Source organism: Delphinapterus leucas, chromosome 4 (assembly GCF_059928025.1).
Source record: "Delphinapterus leucas isolate spDelLeu-1000000601 "Yukka" chromosome 4, BTC_Dleu_Yukka2, whole genome shotgun sequence".
NCBI lineage: Eukaryota > Metazoa > Chordata > Mammalia > Artiodactyla > Monodontidae > Delphinapterus > Delphinapterus leucas.
The window spans coordinates 25,883,259-25,898,880 of record NC_143132.1 but is presented as its reverse complement, the minus strand read 5'-3'; the positions used below and the strand labels follow the sequence as shown (position 1 = coordinate 25,898,880).

Here is a 15,622-nt window from a genome sequence, read left to right as displayed (position 1 = left end):
TGTGCAGGGGTTTATCTCTGGGCCTTCTATCCTGTACCATTGATCTATATTTCTATCTTTTGCCAGTACCGTATTGTCTTGATTACTGTAGCATTGTAGTATAGTCTGAAGTCAGGGAGTCTGATACCTCCAGCTCCGTTTTTTTCCCTCAAGACTGCTTTGGCTATGCAGGGTCTTTTGTGTGTCCATACAAATTTTAAGATTTTTTGTTCTAGTTCTATAAAAAATGCCATTGGTAATTTGATAGGGATTGCATTGAATCTTTAGATTGCTTTGGGTAGTATAGTCATTTTCACAATGTTGATTCTTCCAATCCAGGAACATGGTATATCTCTCCATCTGTTTGTGTCATCTTTGATTTCTTTCATCAGTGTCTTGTAGTTTTCTGAGTACAGGTCTTTTACCTCCTTAGGTAGGTTTATTCCTAGGTATTTTATTCTTTTCATTGCAATGGTGAATGGGATTATTTCTTTAATTTCTCTTATCTGAACTTTCGTTGTTATGTATAGGAATGCAATAGATTTCAGTGCATTAATATTGTATCCTGCAACTTTACCAAATGCATTGTTTACCTCTAATAGTTTTCTGGTGGCATCTTTAGGATTCTCTATATATAGTATCATGTCATCTGCAAACAGTGACAGTTTTACTTCTTCTTTTCCAAATTCTATTCCTTTTATTTCTTTTTCTTCTCTGATTGCCATGGCTAGGACTTCCAAAATTATGTTGAATAATAGTGGTGAGAGTGGACATCCTTGTCTTGTTCCTGATCTTAGAGGAAATGCTTTCAGTTTTTCACCATTGAGCATGATGTTTGCTGTGGGTTTGTCGTATATGGCCTTTATTATGTTGAGGTAGGTTCCCTCTGTGTTCACTTTCTGGAGAGTTTTTATCATAAATGGGTGTTGAATTTATCAAAAGCTTTTTCGGCACCTATTGAAATGATAATGGGGTTTTTATTCTTCAATTTGTTTATATGGTGTATCACACTGATTGATTTGCATGCATTGAAGAACCCTTGCATTCCTGGGATGAATCCCACTTGATCATCGTGTATGATCCTTTTAATGTGTTGTTGGATTCTGTTTGCTAGTATTTTGTTGAGGATATTTACATCTATGTTCATCAGAGATGTTGGCCTGTAGTTTTCTTTTTTTGTAACGTCTTTGTCTGGTTTTGGTATCAGGGTGATGGTGGCTTTGTGGAATGAGTTTGGGAGTGCTACTCCCTCTGCTATATTTTGGAAGAGTTTGAGAAGGATGGGTGTTAGGTCTTCTCTAAAGGTTTGATAGAATTCACCTGTTAAGCCATCTGGTCCTGGGCTTTTGTTTGTTGGAAGATTTTTAATCACAGTTTCAATTTCATTACTTGCGATTTGTCTATTCATGTTTTCTATTTCTTCCTGGTTCAGTCTTGGAAGGTTATACCTTTCTAAGAATCTGTCCATTTCTTCTAGGTTGTCCATTTTATTGGCATAGGACTACTACATTGTAGTAGTCTCTTAGGATGCTTTGTACTTCTGTGGTGTCCATTGTAACTTCTCCTTTTTCATTTCTGATTTTATTGATTTGAGTCCTCTCCCTCTTTTTCTTGATGAGTCTGACTAACGGCTTATCAGTTTTGTTTATCTCCTCAAAGAACCAGCTTTTAGTTTTATTGATGTTTGCTATTTGTTTCTTTGTTTTTATTTCATTTATTTCTGTTCTGATCTTTATGATTTCTTTTCATCTACTAACTTTGGGTTTTGTTTGTTCTTCTTTCTCTAGCTCCTTTAGGTGTAATATTAGATTGTTTATTTGAGATTTTTCTTGTTTCTTGAGGTAGGGTTGTATTGCTATAAACTTCCCTCTTAGAACTGCTTTTGTTGCATCCCATAGGTTTTGAATCATTGTGTTTTCATTGTATTTTGTCTCTATGTATTTTTTGATTTCCTCTTTGATGTCTTCAGTGGTCTCTTGGTTATTTAGGAACATATTGTTTAGCCTCCATGTGTTTGTATTTTTTACATTTCTTTCCCTGTATTTGATTTCTAATCTCATAGTACTGTGGTCAGAAAAGATGCTTGATATGATTTCAATTTTCTTAAATTTACCGAGGCTTGATTTGTGACCCAAGATGTGATCTATCCTGGGGAATGTTCTGTGTGCGCTTGAGAAGAAAATGTAATCTGCTGTTTTGGGATGGAATGTCCTATAAGTATCAATTAAATCTAGCTGGTCTAATGTGTCAGTTAAAGCTTGTGTTTCCTTGTTAATTTTCTGTCTGGATGATCTGTCCATTGGTGTAAGTGAGGTGTTAAAGTCCCCCACTGTTATTGTGTTACTGTTGATTTCCTCTTTTATCTCTGTTAGCATTTGCCTTATGTATTGAGGTGCTCCTATGTTGGGTGCATATATATTTATAATTGTTATATCTTATTCTTGGATCGGTCCCTTGATCATTATGTAGTGTCCTTCCTTGTCTCTTATAACATTTTTACTTTAAAGTCTATTTTATATGATATGAGTATTGCTACTTCAGCTTTCTTTTTACTTCCATTTGCATGGAATATCTTTTTCCATCCCCTCACTTTCAGTCTGTATGTGTCTCTAGGTCTGAAGTGGGTCTATTGTAGATAGCATATAGATGAGTCTTGTTTTTGTATCCATTCAGCGAGCCTGTGTCTTTTGGTTGGAGCATTTAATCCATTCACATTTAAGGTAATTATTGATATGTATGTTCCTATTACCATTGTCTTAATTGTTATGAGTTTGTTTTTGTAGGTCCTTTTCTTCTCTTATGTTTCCCACTTAGAGAAGTTCATTTAGCATTTGTTGTAGAGCTGGTTTGGCGGTGCTGAATTCTCTTAGCTTTTCCTTCTGTGTAAAGCTTTTGATTTCTCCATCAAATCTGAATGAGATCCTTGCCAGATAGAGTAATCTTGGTTGTAGGTTCTTCCCTTTCTTCACTTTAAATATATCATGCCACTCCCTTCTGGCTTGTAGAGTTTCTGCTGAGAAATCAGCTGTTAACCTTATGGGAGTTCCCTTGTATATTATTTGTCATTTTTCCCTTGCTGCTTTCAATAATTTTTCTTTGTCTTTAATTTTTGTCAATTTGATTACTATGTGTCTTAGCGTGTTTCACCTTGGGTTTATACTGTATCGGACTCTGCGCTTCCTGGACTTGGGTGGCTATTTTCTTTCCCATGTTAGGGAAATTTTCGACTATAATCTCTTCATATATTTTCTTGGGTCCTTTCTCCTCCTTCTTGGACTCCTATAATGCGAATATTGGTACGTTTAATGTTTCCCGGAGGTCCCTTAGACTGTCTTCATTTCTTTTCATTCTTTTTTCTTTATTCTGTTCCATGGCAGTGAATTCCCCCATTCTGTCTTCCAGGTCACTTATCTGTTCTTCTGCCTCAGTTATTCTGCTAATGATTCTTTCTAGTGTATTTTTCATTTCAGCTATTGTATTGTTCAAATCTGCTTGTTTATTCTTTAATTCTTTTATGTCTTTGTTAAACATTTCTTGCATCTTCTCGATCTTTGCCTCCATTCTTTTTCCGAGGTCCTGGATCATCTTCACTATCATTATTCTGAATTCTTTTTCTGGAAGGTTGCCTATCTCCACTTCATTTAGTTGCTTTTTTGGTGTTTTATCTTTTTCCTTCATCTGGTACATAGTCCTCTGCCTTTTCATTTTGTCTATGTTTCTGTGAATGTGGTTTTCATTCCACAGGCTGCAGGATTGTTGTTCTTGCTTCTGCTGTCTGCCCTCTGGTGGATGAGGCTATCTAAGAGTCTTATAGAAGCTTCCTTATGGGAGGGACTGGTGGTGGGTAGAGCTGACTGTTGCTCTTGTGGGCAGAGCTTACTAAAACTTTAATCCACTTGTCTGCTGTTGGGTGGGGTTGGGTTCCCTCCCTGTTGGTCGTTTGGCCTGAGGTGACCCAGCACTGGAGCCTACCCAGCTCTTTCATGCGGCTAATGCCTGATTCTGGTAGGACTCATGCCAACTACTTCCCAGAACTTCTGCTGCCAGTGTTCTTGTCCCTGTGGTGAGCCACAGCCACCTGCCTCCCTCTGCAGGAGACCGTCCAACACTAGCAGGTAGGTCTGATTCAGTCACCCCTGGGGTCACTGCTCCTTCCCCTGGGTCCTGATGTGCATACTACTTTGTGTGTGCCCTCCAAGAGTGGAGTTTCTGTTTCCCCCAGTCCTTTCAAAGTCCTGCAATCAAATCCCACTAGTCTTCAAAGTCTGATTCTCTAGGAATTCTTCCTCCCATTGCTGGGCCCCCAGGTTGGGAAGCCTGATGTGGGGCTCAGAACGTTCACTCCAGTGGGTGGACTTCTGTGGTATAAGTGTTCTCCAGTTTGTGAGTCAGCCACCCTGCAGTTATGGGATTTGATTTTATTGTGATTGTGCCCCTCCTACTGTCTCATTGCAGCTTCTCCTTTGTCTTTGGGTGTGTGGTATCTTTTTTGGGGAGTTCCAGTGTCTTCCTGTCGATGATTATTCAGCAGCTAGTTGTGTGTTTTCTGTATATCTTAACTACTTATTGTAAATATAGATGATTTTTACTACTTTTTTCTTGTAATCTTCATACTAGGTTTATAAGTGGTTGATCTATTACCTTTACTGTATATTTGCTTTTACTAATGAGATTTTTCATTTTGTAATTTTCATATTTCTAGTTATAGCCTTTTCTTTTTACTTACAGAAGTCTGTTTAATATTTCTTGTAAAGCTGGTTTAGTGGTGCTGAACTCTTTTAGCTTTTACTTGTCTGTACAAGTCTTTATCTCTCCTTCAATTCTGAATGATACCATTTTTGGGTAGAGTATTCTTATTTGTGGCTTTTTTTCCTTTTATCACTTTAATTATATTGTGCCACTCTCTTCTGGTCAGCAAAGTTTCTGCTGAAAAGTGATCTGACAGAATTATGGGTGTTCTCTTGTGTGTAACTGGTTGCTCTTCTCTTGCTGCCTTTAATATTCTCTCTTTATCTTTAATTTTTTGCCATTTTAATTACAATGTGTCTTGATGTGGACCTATTTGGGTTGCTGTTTTCCTGGGCCTGGATATCTATTTTCTTTTCCACTTTAGGAAAGTTTTCAGCCATTATATCTTCAAAAATGTTCTCTGCCCCTTTCTCTCTCTCTTCTCTTAAACTGTCCTCATTTTTAAATCTTTTTTTTTTTTCTCTTCACCTTGGTTGATTTCCACTACTCTGTCTTCCAGTTCACTTAACGATTCCTCTGTATCATCTAAACTACTGCTGAATTCTTCTAGTGCATTTTTTTATTTAGTTATTGCATTATTCAGCTCTGTTTGGTTCCTCCTTATATTTTCTCTTTTTTAAAAATTAATTAATTAATTAATTTTTGGCTGCGATTGATCTTCGTTGCTGCCTGCGGGCTTTCTCTAGTTGCAGCGAGCAGGAGCTACTCTTCCTTGCGGTGTGCAGGCTTCTCATTGCGGTGGCCTCTCTTCTTGTGGAGCACAGGCCCTAGGTAAGTGAGCTCAGTAGTTGTGGAGTACGGGCTTAGTTGCTCCATGGCGTGTGGGATCTTCCCGGACCAGGGCTCGAACCCGTGTTACCTGCACTGGCAGGTGGATTCTTAACCACTGCGCCACCAGGGAAGTCCCCTAACTCTTTATTAAGCTTCTCACTGTATTCAACCCTTCTTCTCCTAAGTTCATTGAACATCTTTAAGATCATTACCTTGATTTCTGTATTGGGTAGGTAGCCTATTTCCAATTTGCTTAGTTATTCTGGGGTTTTATCTTGTTCTTTTGTTTGATACGTATTCCTTTGTCACCTCATTTTACCTAATTCTCTGTGTCTATTTGTATGTATTTGGTAGTTTGGTTACATTTCTCCATCTTGGAGAAGTGGCTCTATGTAGGAGTTGTCCTATAGGACCCAGTAGCACACTCCCCTCTGGGCACAGCTGGGGTCCTGTGAGTCCTGGTGCTGGTCTAGCCTGATGGTGGGTGTTGCTGCATCCCCACAGCACTGGCTGCTCTGCCTATGGGGTCTTAGACTGGTGCCAGACAGCTGGTAGGTAGGGCAGGGTCCCAGCACTAATAAGCTAGAGAGATGATTCCAAAATGACGCTTGCCAGCACCAATGTCCTCATGATAGAACAACCTACCTGAAATGGCTGCTGCCAGCATCTATGTCTTCAGGGGGAGTCCCACTGGCTTCCTCCCTCTCTGAGAGGCTCTTCAAGATGAGCAACTGGGTCTGACCCAGGCTCCTTTTAAATTATTACCACTTAGAATGTGTGAGATTTTGCATGTGCCCTTTGAGAGTGGAGTCTTTGTTTCCTGTTGCTCTTTGATTCTCTCATACGCAAACCCCATTGGCCCTTAGATCCAGACATTTGAGAAACTTGTCTTCCTGGTGCAGGGCCCATGGACTGGGGGGCCTCATGTGGGGCTCAGACCCCTTGCTCCTTGGGGAGAACCTCTGCAATTATGACTGTCCTTCCATTTGTGGATCACCTACCCTGGGGTGTGGGTCTTGACTATACTGTGTCTCTGCCCCTCCTACCCATCTCATTGTGGTCCCTTCTTTATATTTTTAGTTGTGGAAATGTTTTTCTGCTAGTCTTCAGCTCTTTCTCATTGATTAGCTGCTCTGTAAATTGTAATTTTGTTGTGCCCATGAGAGGAGGTGAACTTAGGGTCTTCCTACTCTGCCATCTTGCCCACTTCCCAGAATAGGATCCTAAGAATATAGAAATTGTTCGTAGGAGTGGACATAGGTGAATCTGATAGAGTAGGGACTAAAGGCAGTGAAAATCTTCTTAAGATTCTGGAAAAATAATCTGGAAGTTCATTGTATGTAGTAGTGATACAGTTATTTAAATTTTGACATGTGGTCGATTATAATAAAATATCTTTTGAAGGCAAATCTTTGGAAAATCCAATGTCTCTTGCCTTATAAAAATAGGAGAGGTATAAAGAAATCAAGGACTGTGAGGTGGGATGGCTTTTTCTAACAGTACTGGACAGATCAGAGAAGTAGAATGACAAGTTTAGGTGCCTAGATTCTCAGCTCAAGGCATTGATGTTCTATGACTTTGCCAAAGATTCACTAACCTTTTGAAGCCATAGGGTTGAGTTAGGAGCCAAATGTATAATTTGATCCTAATTTTAGTTACTAAATTAGTATGTCAGTTGATTTTCTGGTCCATGATATTTCTTCTAGGAAAGTCTGGAAACTGAGAATTGGGACAACAGTATCTAAGATGATGTGAAGCACTTGGCAAAGCTTAAATTGTCAATTCTGCTGAATCATTCATGCCAACCAGTGCAAGCCTTTCCTCCCCTTTCTGAAAAAGTTGTTCTCTTTTTGCCTAAAGATATGATAAGTTTTTGATCTGTGGGAGATTCCTTACTAAGACAACTTTCCTTATTTCTACTCTGAGAATGATCTTAATTGTTTGCTTGGTCAGCTTTCAAATATAGATTGAAACCTGTACTTAATGTTGGCCCAAATTTAATGAAAGAGAGATGCCAGAAATTTCTTGGTTATAATGGAGAAGATGTTCAAAGACTTCAGGAGACTAAAGTAATGGGGTGAATTTATCTAATATTACCTAATGTCATAGTTTATTTACCAAGAATATGCTTGGTAAATATACTTTATTTACCAGAATATACTTTATTTACCAAGACCTTGAAAAATAAAGTTGTGAGAAAAATGCCATTACTTTGGAAAGGGGCTTTAGAGGTTGTTCTCAGTAGATTGGGCACACAGTGAGATATTGGAGGTGAAACTGTTGCCTTGATTGCAGTAAGGATAGTTGGATTCTGGGGAAGCAGAGGCCAAGGAGCCTCTCTTTACTATCACTGACAATGTGGGCAACAAAGTTAGTGTAGTGTCAGAATGGCTTAACTGCATCCCATATTAGGTAGCAGGGAAGTCCACTAAGACCCTGCTTGATTTGAACTGAAGCCTGATGAATCACATTTTAGAGAATGTACACCCCTTTTCCTAATTGTCAGATGAATCAATCCAATGACCAAGTATCTATAAAGGAAGTTTAAAGCACTTTTCAGGAAAAACAAACACATAGTGTGAATCTTCATTCTAGGATTCTCTAAGTCATCCGGTTTCCACTTGCTGTCAAAACTGTGCCATATTTATCATTAATTAACAATGCCTGTGAGTGGGCATTAATTTCTAGGGATTCACAGTGCTACTGCAGACTGCCAGTCAGTATAGGCATTTATGGTGAGTTAGCGGATGAACAGTTTTGACCCAAGCAATAGTGCATCACTGAGGAAGAGCAGATGTTAGTGCCACAATCAAATACTTAAAAGATGTGCACAGTTGATTTCTACCCCATACTCATTTATCTTTAAAATATGGCTAGTGCTGAAGATGAGTTCTAGAAAATGACAGGTGGTTACTTCAATCACAGCTGCTGTTTCAAATGTGATCTCCTTACTGGAGCAAATCAATGTACCCTGACACCTGGTATGCAATTATTTATCAGAAAAATGATTTTTTTCTTATTCCTTTTATTCCATTGAGCAAAAGATAACAGGACTTCTAAAAGCTATCATTACATCTTCAAAATTTGACCCAGGGTTCAATCAACACACAGTTTCACTATATTGATTACATTTTGCTGGTTGGACCTGGAAAGAAGTTATCTTAAATGTGATGGTACAACATGTGCATGTTATTCATTCATTCATTCAAAACTGGCTATTGAGTGCCTGTTCTGTGTCAGTCATCTTTCTAAATGCTAAAAATGTAGCAGTGAAAGAAAGAACAAGTTCCTGTCCTCTTGAGATCATAGAGGGGAGAGACTGATATTAAACAGATTAGCATCTAAATACATCACACATCAAATTCTGATGAATGCTATACAGAAAAACAAAATAAAGTCAAGGAAAATAGGAGAGGTTAGAGGATAGGGCACTGTAACTTAATATTGGATGTTAGGTTGTACTATACCAATAGAAGCCTGATGGAAGAGAGGAAACGCATCATGAAAATATCTGGGGAGAAAAGTTCCAAGTATAAGGAAGAGGAAATGCAAGGACTATAGAAGCAGTAGCCTGAATTTCAAGGTGATCAGAGTAGCTGATACATAGTGAATGAGGTGGGGCTAGGGATAGAGGCAGCAGATCATAGTGGGCATTGCAGGCCATCTTTGAGTGAGTTGGGAAACAGATAATTTTATGCAGAAGTGAGACATGATCCAAATTATATTTTAAAAGGACCATCGTGGCTGATGTAAAATGAATACATTAGGTGGAAAAGAGGATGCAATTAGGTGACTAAAATTGCAATGGTTAAGGTGAGAGGTGACTGTATCTTAGAGCAGGTTGGTAGTAGTGGGAGATAGTGAGAAGTAATCACACTCTGGATGCATTTTTAGAGTAAAGCCAGATAATTTTGTTGATGGCTTAAATCTGTGTTATAAAAGATGGAGAAGAATCAAGGTTTTTGATCTGAGATTAGCCACAGCAGGAAATGGCTACCACTCTTTGGGCTGGAGGAACCACTAAAGGAGGTGGCATTTCCAGAGTCAAAAAATATAAGATATAGGAAAGTTGTTAAGAGAGTAAATCCTGTGAATTCTTATGACAAGGTGATTTTTTTTCCTTTTTTCTATTGTATCTGTATGAAAAGATGGATGTTAACTGAATCTATTGTAGTAATCATTTTACATTATATATATATCAAACCATCATGCTGTATACCTTAAACCTATACAGTGATATATGTCAATTATTTCTCAGTAAAACTGGGAAAAAATTGGAGCCATCATGGATATAGAGCCAAGATGGGAGTTACCCAGTGGATTCAGGATCCAGCTGGAGCAGTGGCAATGGAAGAGTAACACTTGTTGCTTGAGATCCCACAGAAAACAGAGTGAGGGGATAGAAATAACCTGGCTTTTATTTTACTCTTGCCCTCTAGGCTTTTGTCAGTGCAATCCACTGGCTGAAATGGTCTGGAAGCCAGAATGGAAGGAAACAAGAGAAGGCAGGGAATAAATCTGAGAGCAAACAAGCAGGGGAACAAGATGGTGACCAAAAGGCAGTTGGATGTGCTAGTTTGTACTTCAGGGTGCTGTGGTCCTAATGCTTGTGCCCCCAATTCATATGTTAAAACCATAACCTCCAAAGTGATGGTGTTAGGAGGTAGGATCTCTGGGAGGTGCTTAGGTTATGAGGGTAGAGCTCTTGTTATTGGGATTAGTGCTCCTATAAAAGGGACACTAGAGGGCTTTCTAGCCCCTTCCACCATGTGATGACACAGTGAGAAGTCAGCCATCTGCAACCTGATTGAGGGCCTTCACCAGAACCCTGCCAAGCTGACATCCTTATCTAAGATTTCCCAGCCTCTGGAACTGTGAGAAATAAAATTATGTTGTTTATAAGCCACCCAATCTATGGAATTTTGTTATAGCAGCTGGAATGGACCAAGCGAATATATAAATTTGAATTTTTAAATTAAAAGCATTTTTTAAAGCTATGGAACTCAATTAGCTACCCTAGGGAGTGTGTAGAAAAAAATGAAGAGAAACGTCTGAGAACAGAAACCCGGGCCCTCCAGTGTTAAAAGAATGTGTAGGAATTAGCAAAGGACACAAAGAAGGCATGCCCAGTGAGCTAGGAGGAGATCTGAGAGAACTGTGTCGTGGAAGCTACATAGAGGATTTATTTAAAGAAGATAGTGATCGGCCATGTGAAATGCTGCTCACAGGTCAAGTAAGAAGAGAGCTGAGAGTTGAGTCACTGGCTTCAGCAATATCGGTGTCACTGGTGATCTTAATTACAGGGCCAGGACTAGGGTAAGCCAAGTGAGGTACTTGCCTTGGTTGCCAAAAATCTCAGTATTTTAACGCAATTAAATGATACCTTAATACAATATTTTTTAAAAATAAAAATTAATACAAAATTCACAATGAATACAATATTCAAAGTTTAAATAATGACAGAATTGGTAATAGTACCATGCTGAGCCATATTGGAGACTGAGGCAAAAGGAAACATCAATAATATTGAGCTTGTCTTTATTTAAACATTTGATGAGTTCATTGTGACCTTTGGCATTAATTTTGACTTCTAAAATATTGCTTGAAAATTATTCATCTTCATAGATGAGTTTTTTTTTTTTTTTTTTTTTTTTGTGGTACGCGGGCCTCTCACTGTTGTGGTCTTTCCCGTTGCGGAGCACAGGCTCCGGACGCGCAGGCTCAGCGGCCATGGCTCACGGGCCCAGCTGCTCCGTGGCATGCGGGATCTTCCCGGACCGTGGCACGAACCCGTGTCCCCTTCATCGGCAGGCGGACTCTCAACCACTGTGCCACCAGGGAAGCCGCATAGATGAGTTTTTATTGCCTCTTGAATTTTGTGCCCAACACAAGGTACAAAGTTTTATTGCCTCACTTATCTCACCCCAGCCCTGTCCCTGCTTAACAAGAGCTGTTTCATTTGAGAGATGAGGGTGAAAACTTAGTTGGAGACTGGGGAGCGTAGTGTTGGTGGATTGAAGAGAGAGAAGAGTGAGTGGATCAGGAAAGGGCCAGATGATTCCTCCTTCAGCCTAGGTCCATGAGTAAGAAGAGACATGGAGCAGATGTTCAACCTGGAACCAACCCACAGGTGACTGGCAACTTTCATGTAACTTGATGAGAAATACATGTTTGTTCTTACAAGGTTCTGAGATTTGGGAGTTATTATCACAGTGAAGATAATCGATAAAAGTTCTTTTCCCTTTGGAATAAAAATTTGTGATATCTAACTAAATAAGATCTTGATTAGCAGAGACACTGTTTTAAGGCAGTGAGAGTATAGAGTGCATAGTGGAGGAGGAGAATCATAAATACTGGTTACAGTCACACAGCCAGTCGCAGAATCGAAGATTGTAGCCTCTGCCTATATTTTCTTCTTCATTGTGTTCTGAATATTTTTAGTTAGTTGAACTAGTTGTCAATTTTTTTTAAAACATAAATTTATTTATTTTTGGCTGTGTTGGGTCTTCATTGCTGCGCACGGGCTTTCTCTAGTTGCGGCGAGCAGGGGCTGCTCTTCGTTGTGGTGCGCAGGCTTCTCACTGCGGTGGCTTCTCTTTGTTGTGGAGCAGGGCTCTAGGTGCGTGGGCTTCAGTAGTTGTGGCACGCGGGCTCAGTAGTTGTGGCTCACGGGCTCTAGAGCACAGGCTCGGTAGTTGTGGCGCACGGGCTTAGTTGCTCCGTGGCATGTGGGATCTTCCTGGACCAGGGCTCGAACCCGTGTCCCCTGCATTGGCAGGCAGATTCTCAACCACTGTACCACCAGGGAAGCCCCTCGATTTTTCTTATTTTTGTTTTTGGTCATTTTCTTTTCCTATTCTAATTTAAGGGAGTTGGTTGCGGTAAAATTTACAATTTAGTTCACTGGTTGTGGAATGTCCAGATAAAACAGTGAAAAACTATAGAGAGGATAATTATAATCTAGATGAAGTAACTAATGAGGCTTTGGGAGGAGAGGAGCCCTTTTGTGACTACACCAGGAAAAGTTGAACTGTGTCATTAAAATTTTTGTTTTGGAATGGGAAATATGTAATGAAGTTTGTAAAAATGGATCTTGAGTAGTACAAGCTGTGAACTCTAAAACATCTGAAAGGCATCAGAAAATGTGTAGGAGGCTCACTTTGCTTACTTTATGGAGAACTGAGTGGGACTGATCCCTAGAAGCTAGTGAGGCGGCCTGTGTCCTAGGCTCATGCAAGTTGCTTCTCTACTTTGGCTTTGAAATCTTTATGGAGGGACATAGACTCATAGACAGTTAAAGAGTTTTAAGCCTCAGTGTTGAATATTAACTCTGATGGATAGTGTGGTATCAGATGCCTTCTCACAAACCTGTACCATGTGAGACTTGGATGCATTCTTCCCATGTTCTGAGTCTCGTATTCCAGCTTTCTCTTAGTTGTGTTAGTGACAGATGTACTTTCCAACTGGATCTTATTGATTTATTACCCAAGTTGATTCTTTTGTTTGTAACCAAGAACCCAGACTGGGACACCCAGATTCTAAAGAAAAGGTAATAAGTCATTTCAGCAAAGATTCATAAATGTGAAGCCAGAAGTACAGGAAGTCTAAAACAAAATATACAGATGTTACGAAATGACTTCAGGTTGTCAGTTTGTAAACCCTGTGAAGAACACTCCCACTTATGGGGATCTAGGCCAAAGAAATAAAATCACAGTAGTTAAGGGCATGTTTAGGATGTTTTTAGCAGGACTGTTAATCACAAAACTGGAAAAAAGCAAACTACCCAAATAGGTGAACAAACAATCCTACATCCATACTAGGAAGTAATATGCAGCCATTCAAAATAGTAAATTAGGTTGTTACAAATCATCTTTTAGGAAATTCAATAAATATTTTTTTAGAGATTAGAGAAGTATTTGTAAAGTATTCAATTTTTGTAACCACATCGGGGTTCAAGGAAGAAGCAGAAAGAGAACCCAAGCTGAAATCACATTTTAAGCAATTGGCTTTTGCCTATCACCCACCAACAGAAATAAGCATTAGATGGACCCAGTACACATAGCCCATGCAAACACACACTCGTACTTACTGTTACTATGAGCAATGCAGTTTTATTTTTCTATTCTTCCTATTTATACTGTTTTATATTTTAAAATGATGATCATAACCAAATAACTGATTTCATGACCCACTGATTTGTTAATATTCATGATTCAAAAATCATTTTTCACAGGTACACCTGTTACTTCTCTGCCATCACTTTCTTGTTTTCTTCAGGTGATATTAAGAATTGATCCCTCCTATAGTATCCTGTGATAAAATAGTTTTGCAACTTTAATAATCAATGTGTGAATTTATTTGTGGTAAGATGACACTAAGTAATAGTCCTATAATCTCAGACTACAGGGAACAAATCACTCTGACTTAGGGGATGATTAGAACATAGTTGTTTACTCACAGCAGGGGAAATATGGGAGTGATAATCTATTTGTATTTTGCAGTTATCAAAGTTCTTTCACATAAATCTCCACTTCTAATGAACTGGTGAGATAGAGCCAACAAGAATAGATTTACATAAAGGACCATGAGAACATCCTGGGAAAGAACTCAAGACAGAAGAAGAGAATCAAGACCCAAGGTTAGTTTAAAGATGTCGCATTTAAAATAATATACAGATTGGGACTTCCCTGGTTGCGCAGTGGATAAGACTCTGAGCTCCCAATATAGGGAGCCCGGGTTTGATCCCTGATCGGGGAGCTAGATCCCACATGCATGCTGCAACTAGGAGTTCACATGCCACAACTAAGGAGCCCACATGCTGCAACCAAGGAGCCTGTGAGCCACAACTAAGGAGCCCGCCTGCTGCAACTAAGACCTGGTGCAGCCGAATAAATAAATAAATAGACAAACAATAGGTACCGCTTCTGCAGAAAACCATGCAATCTGTTTAAATAAATAAATAAATAATATAATATACAGCTTAAGGTCTATTGACATAGTCTCTCCTGTATGCTCACAAAAATGTCTATAAAACACAGAAACAAAGAAGAAAACCCATAACACCTTAAAATAAGTTTGAGTCAGCCTAATCCCAGAGTCTGAGAGAAATGCCCACCGATCGTTAGGGCTATGAAATTGAATTAAGCACCCCTGTTCTAGCTCATCCTAGCAGTGACTTGGCGAGCCTGCCTCCTGTCATTTGTAGCATGACTGTGCTTCCTTCTGGGAATGCACACATTTTAAAACTGTCACTAGGAAAGCACAGTACAGTTAGGCTGAGAATGTTCTATTCTTATGAAATGATCCCTATAATTTATAACAATGGTAATGTTAGGAAAGCATAAAATGTTTTTAGACGTCATTTCCTCCCTCTGTTGTGAAAACTTTTGCCTGCTTGGCACTTTGAAAGATCTTTGTTAGAGAACATGGGGGGCTCTCCTTTTTGTGCACCAACTCACCTAAGATGAGTGGCGATTGATATGATTACTGTAAATCATCTTCGGTACAAAAGACATAATAATTTTGGTGCAAATTGAGTCCCATCACAGTCACCACCACGTGTCATGTATCAGGGCTTGCTTGGGAAGACTTTCACCATGTCCTACAGGGTTAAGGTACAGGCTTGACTGGGAGAAGCCTACAAATCAAGGACGATAAGAAGGGAAGAGGCATGTGGTACCTGCATTCTCTTTATTCCATGGAGATAATCCTGGAGCCTAGGCCATCTAGTAGAAACATTAGATTTGCATTAGCATGGAGGGTGTTCACTTTCCTGTCACTTTGCCTTGTTATAGGGCAACTGTGAGAGCAACCTTGTTAGGAGGTATACAAACAGACCACTGGGTCACCAGGAAGTCTGGATTTGGAAGCCAGCCCTTTATATAAATTGTCTGGGAAACCTTGCAACCCAATACCTAGGTGCTTTGGAGGGTTCATAGGAAGTTGAATTCCTCTCTCCAGGGAGGAGACATGGGAATATGGGAATCAGAGTTCAGGCATAGCCTCTTTGGCTAGAGAAGAGGAGGGATGGTATCAACTGGCTCATTGTTCAAGCAACTAAGAAAGACCTGGTTGCTGTACTACAGTAGGTCACTTCAGATGAGAGAAACAGTCATCTCTAGAT

General features: G+C 39.5%; 1 long non-coding RNA gene across 1 annotated transcript in view; it reads left to right on the top strand.

Moving 5' to 3' along the window:
- The window catches only part of LOC149749288 (uncharacterized), a 183,594-nt gene extending 168,547 nt beyond the window's left edge, over positions 1–15,047 (top strand). Inside the window, exon 5 of the long non-coding RNA XR_016392970.1 lies at positions 14,001–15,047. This is a non-coding gene — a long non-coding RNA (uncharacterized LOC149749288). The remainder of the gene's footprint in view (positions 1–14,000) is intronic.
- Positions 15,048–15,622: the final 575 nt, after the last annotated feature.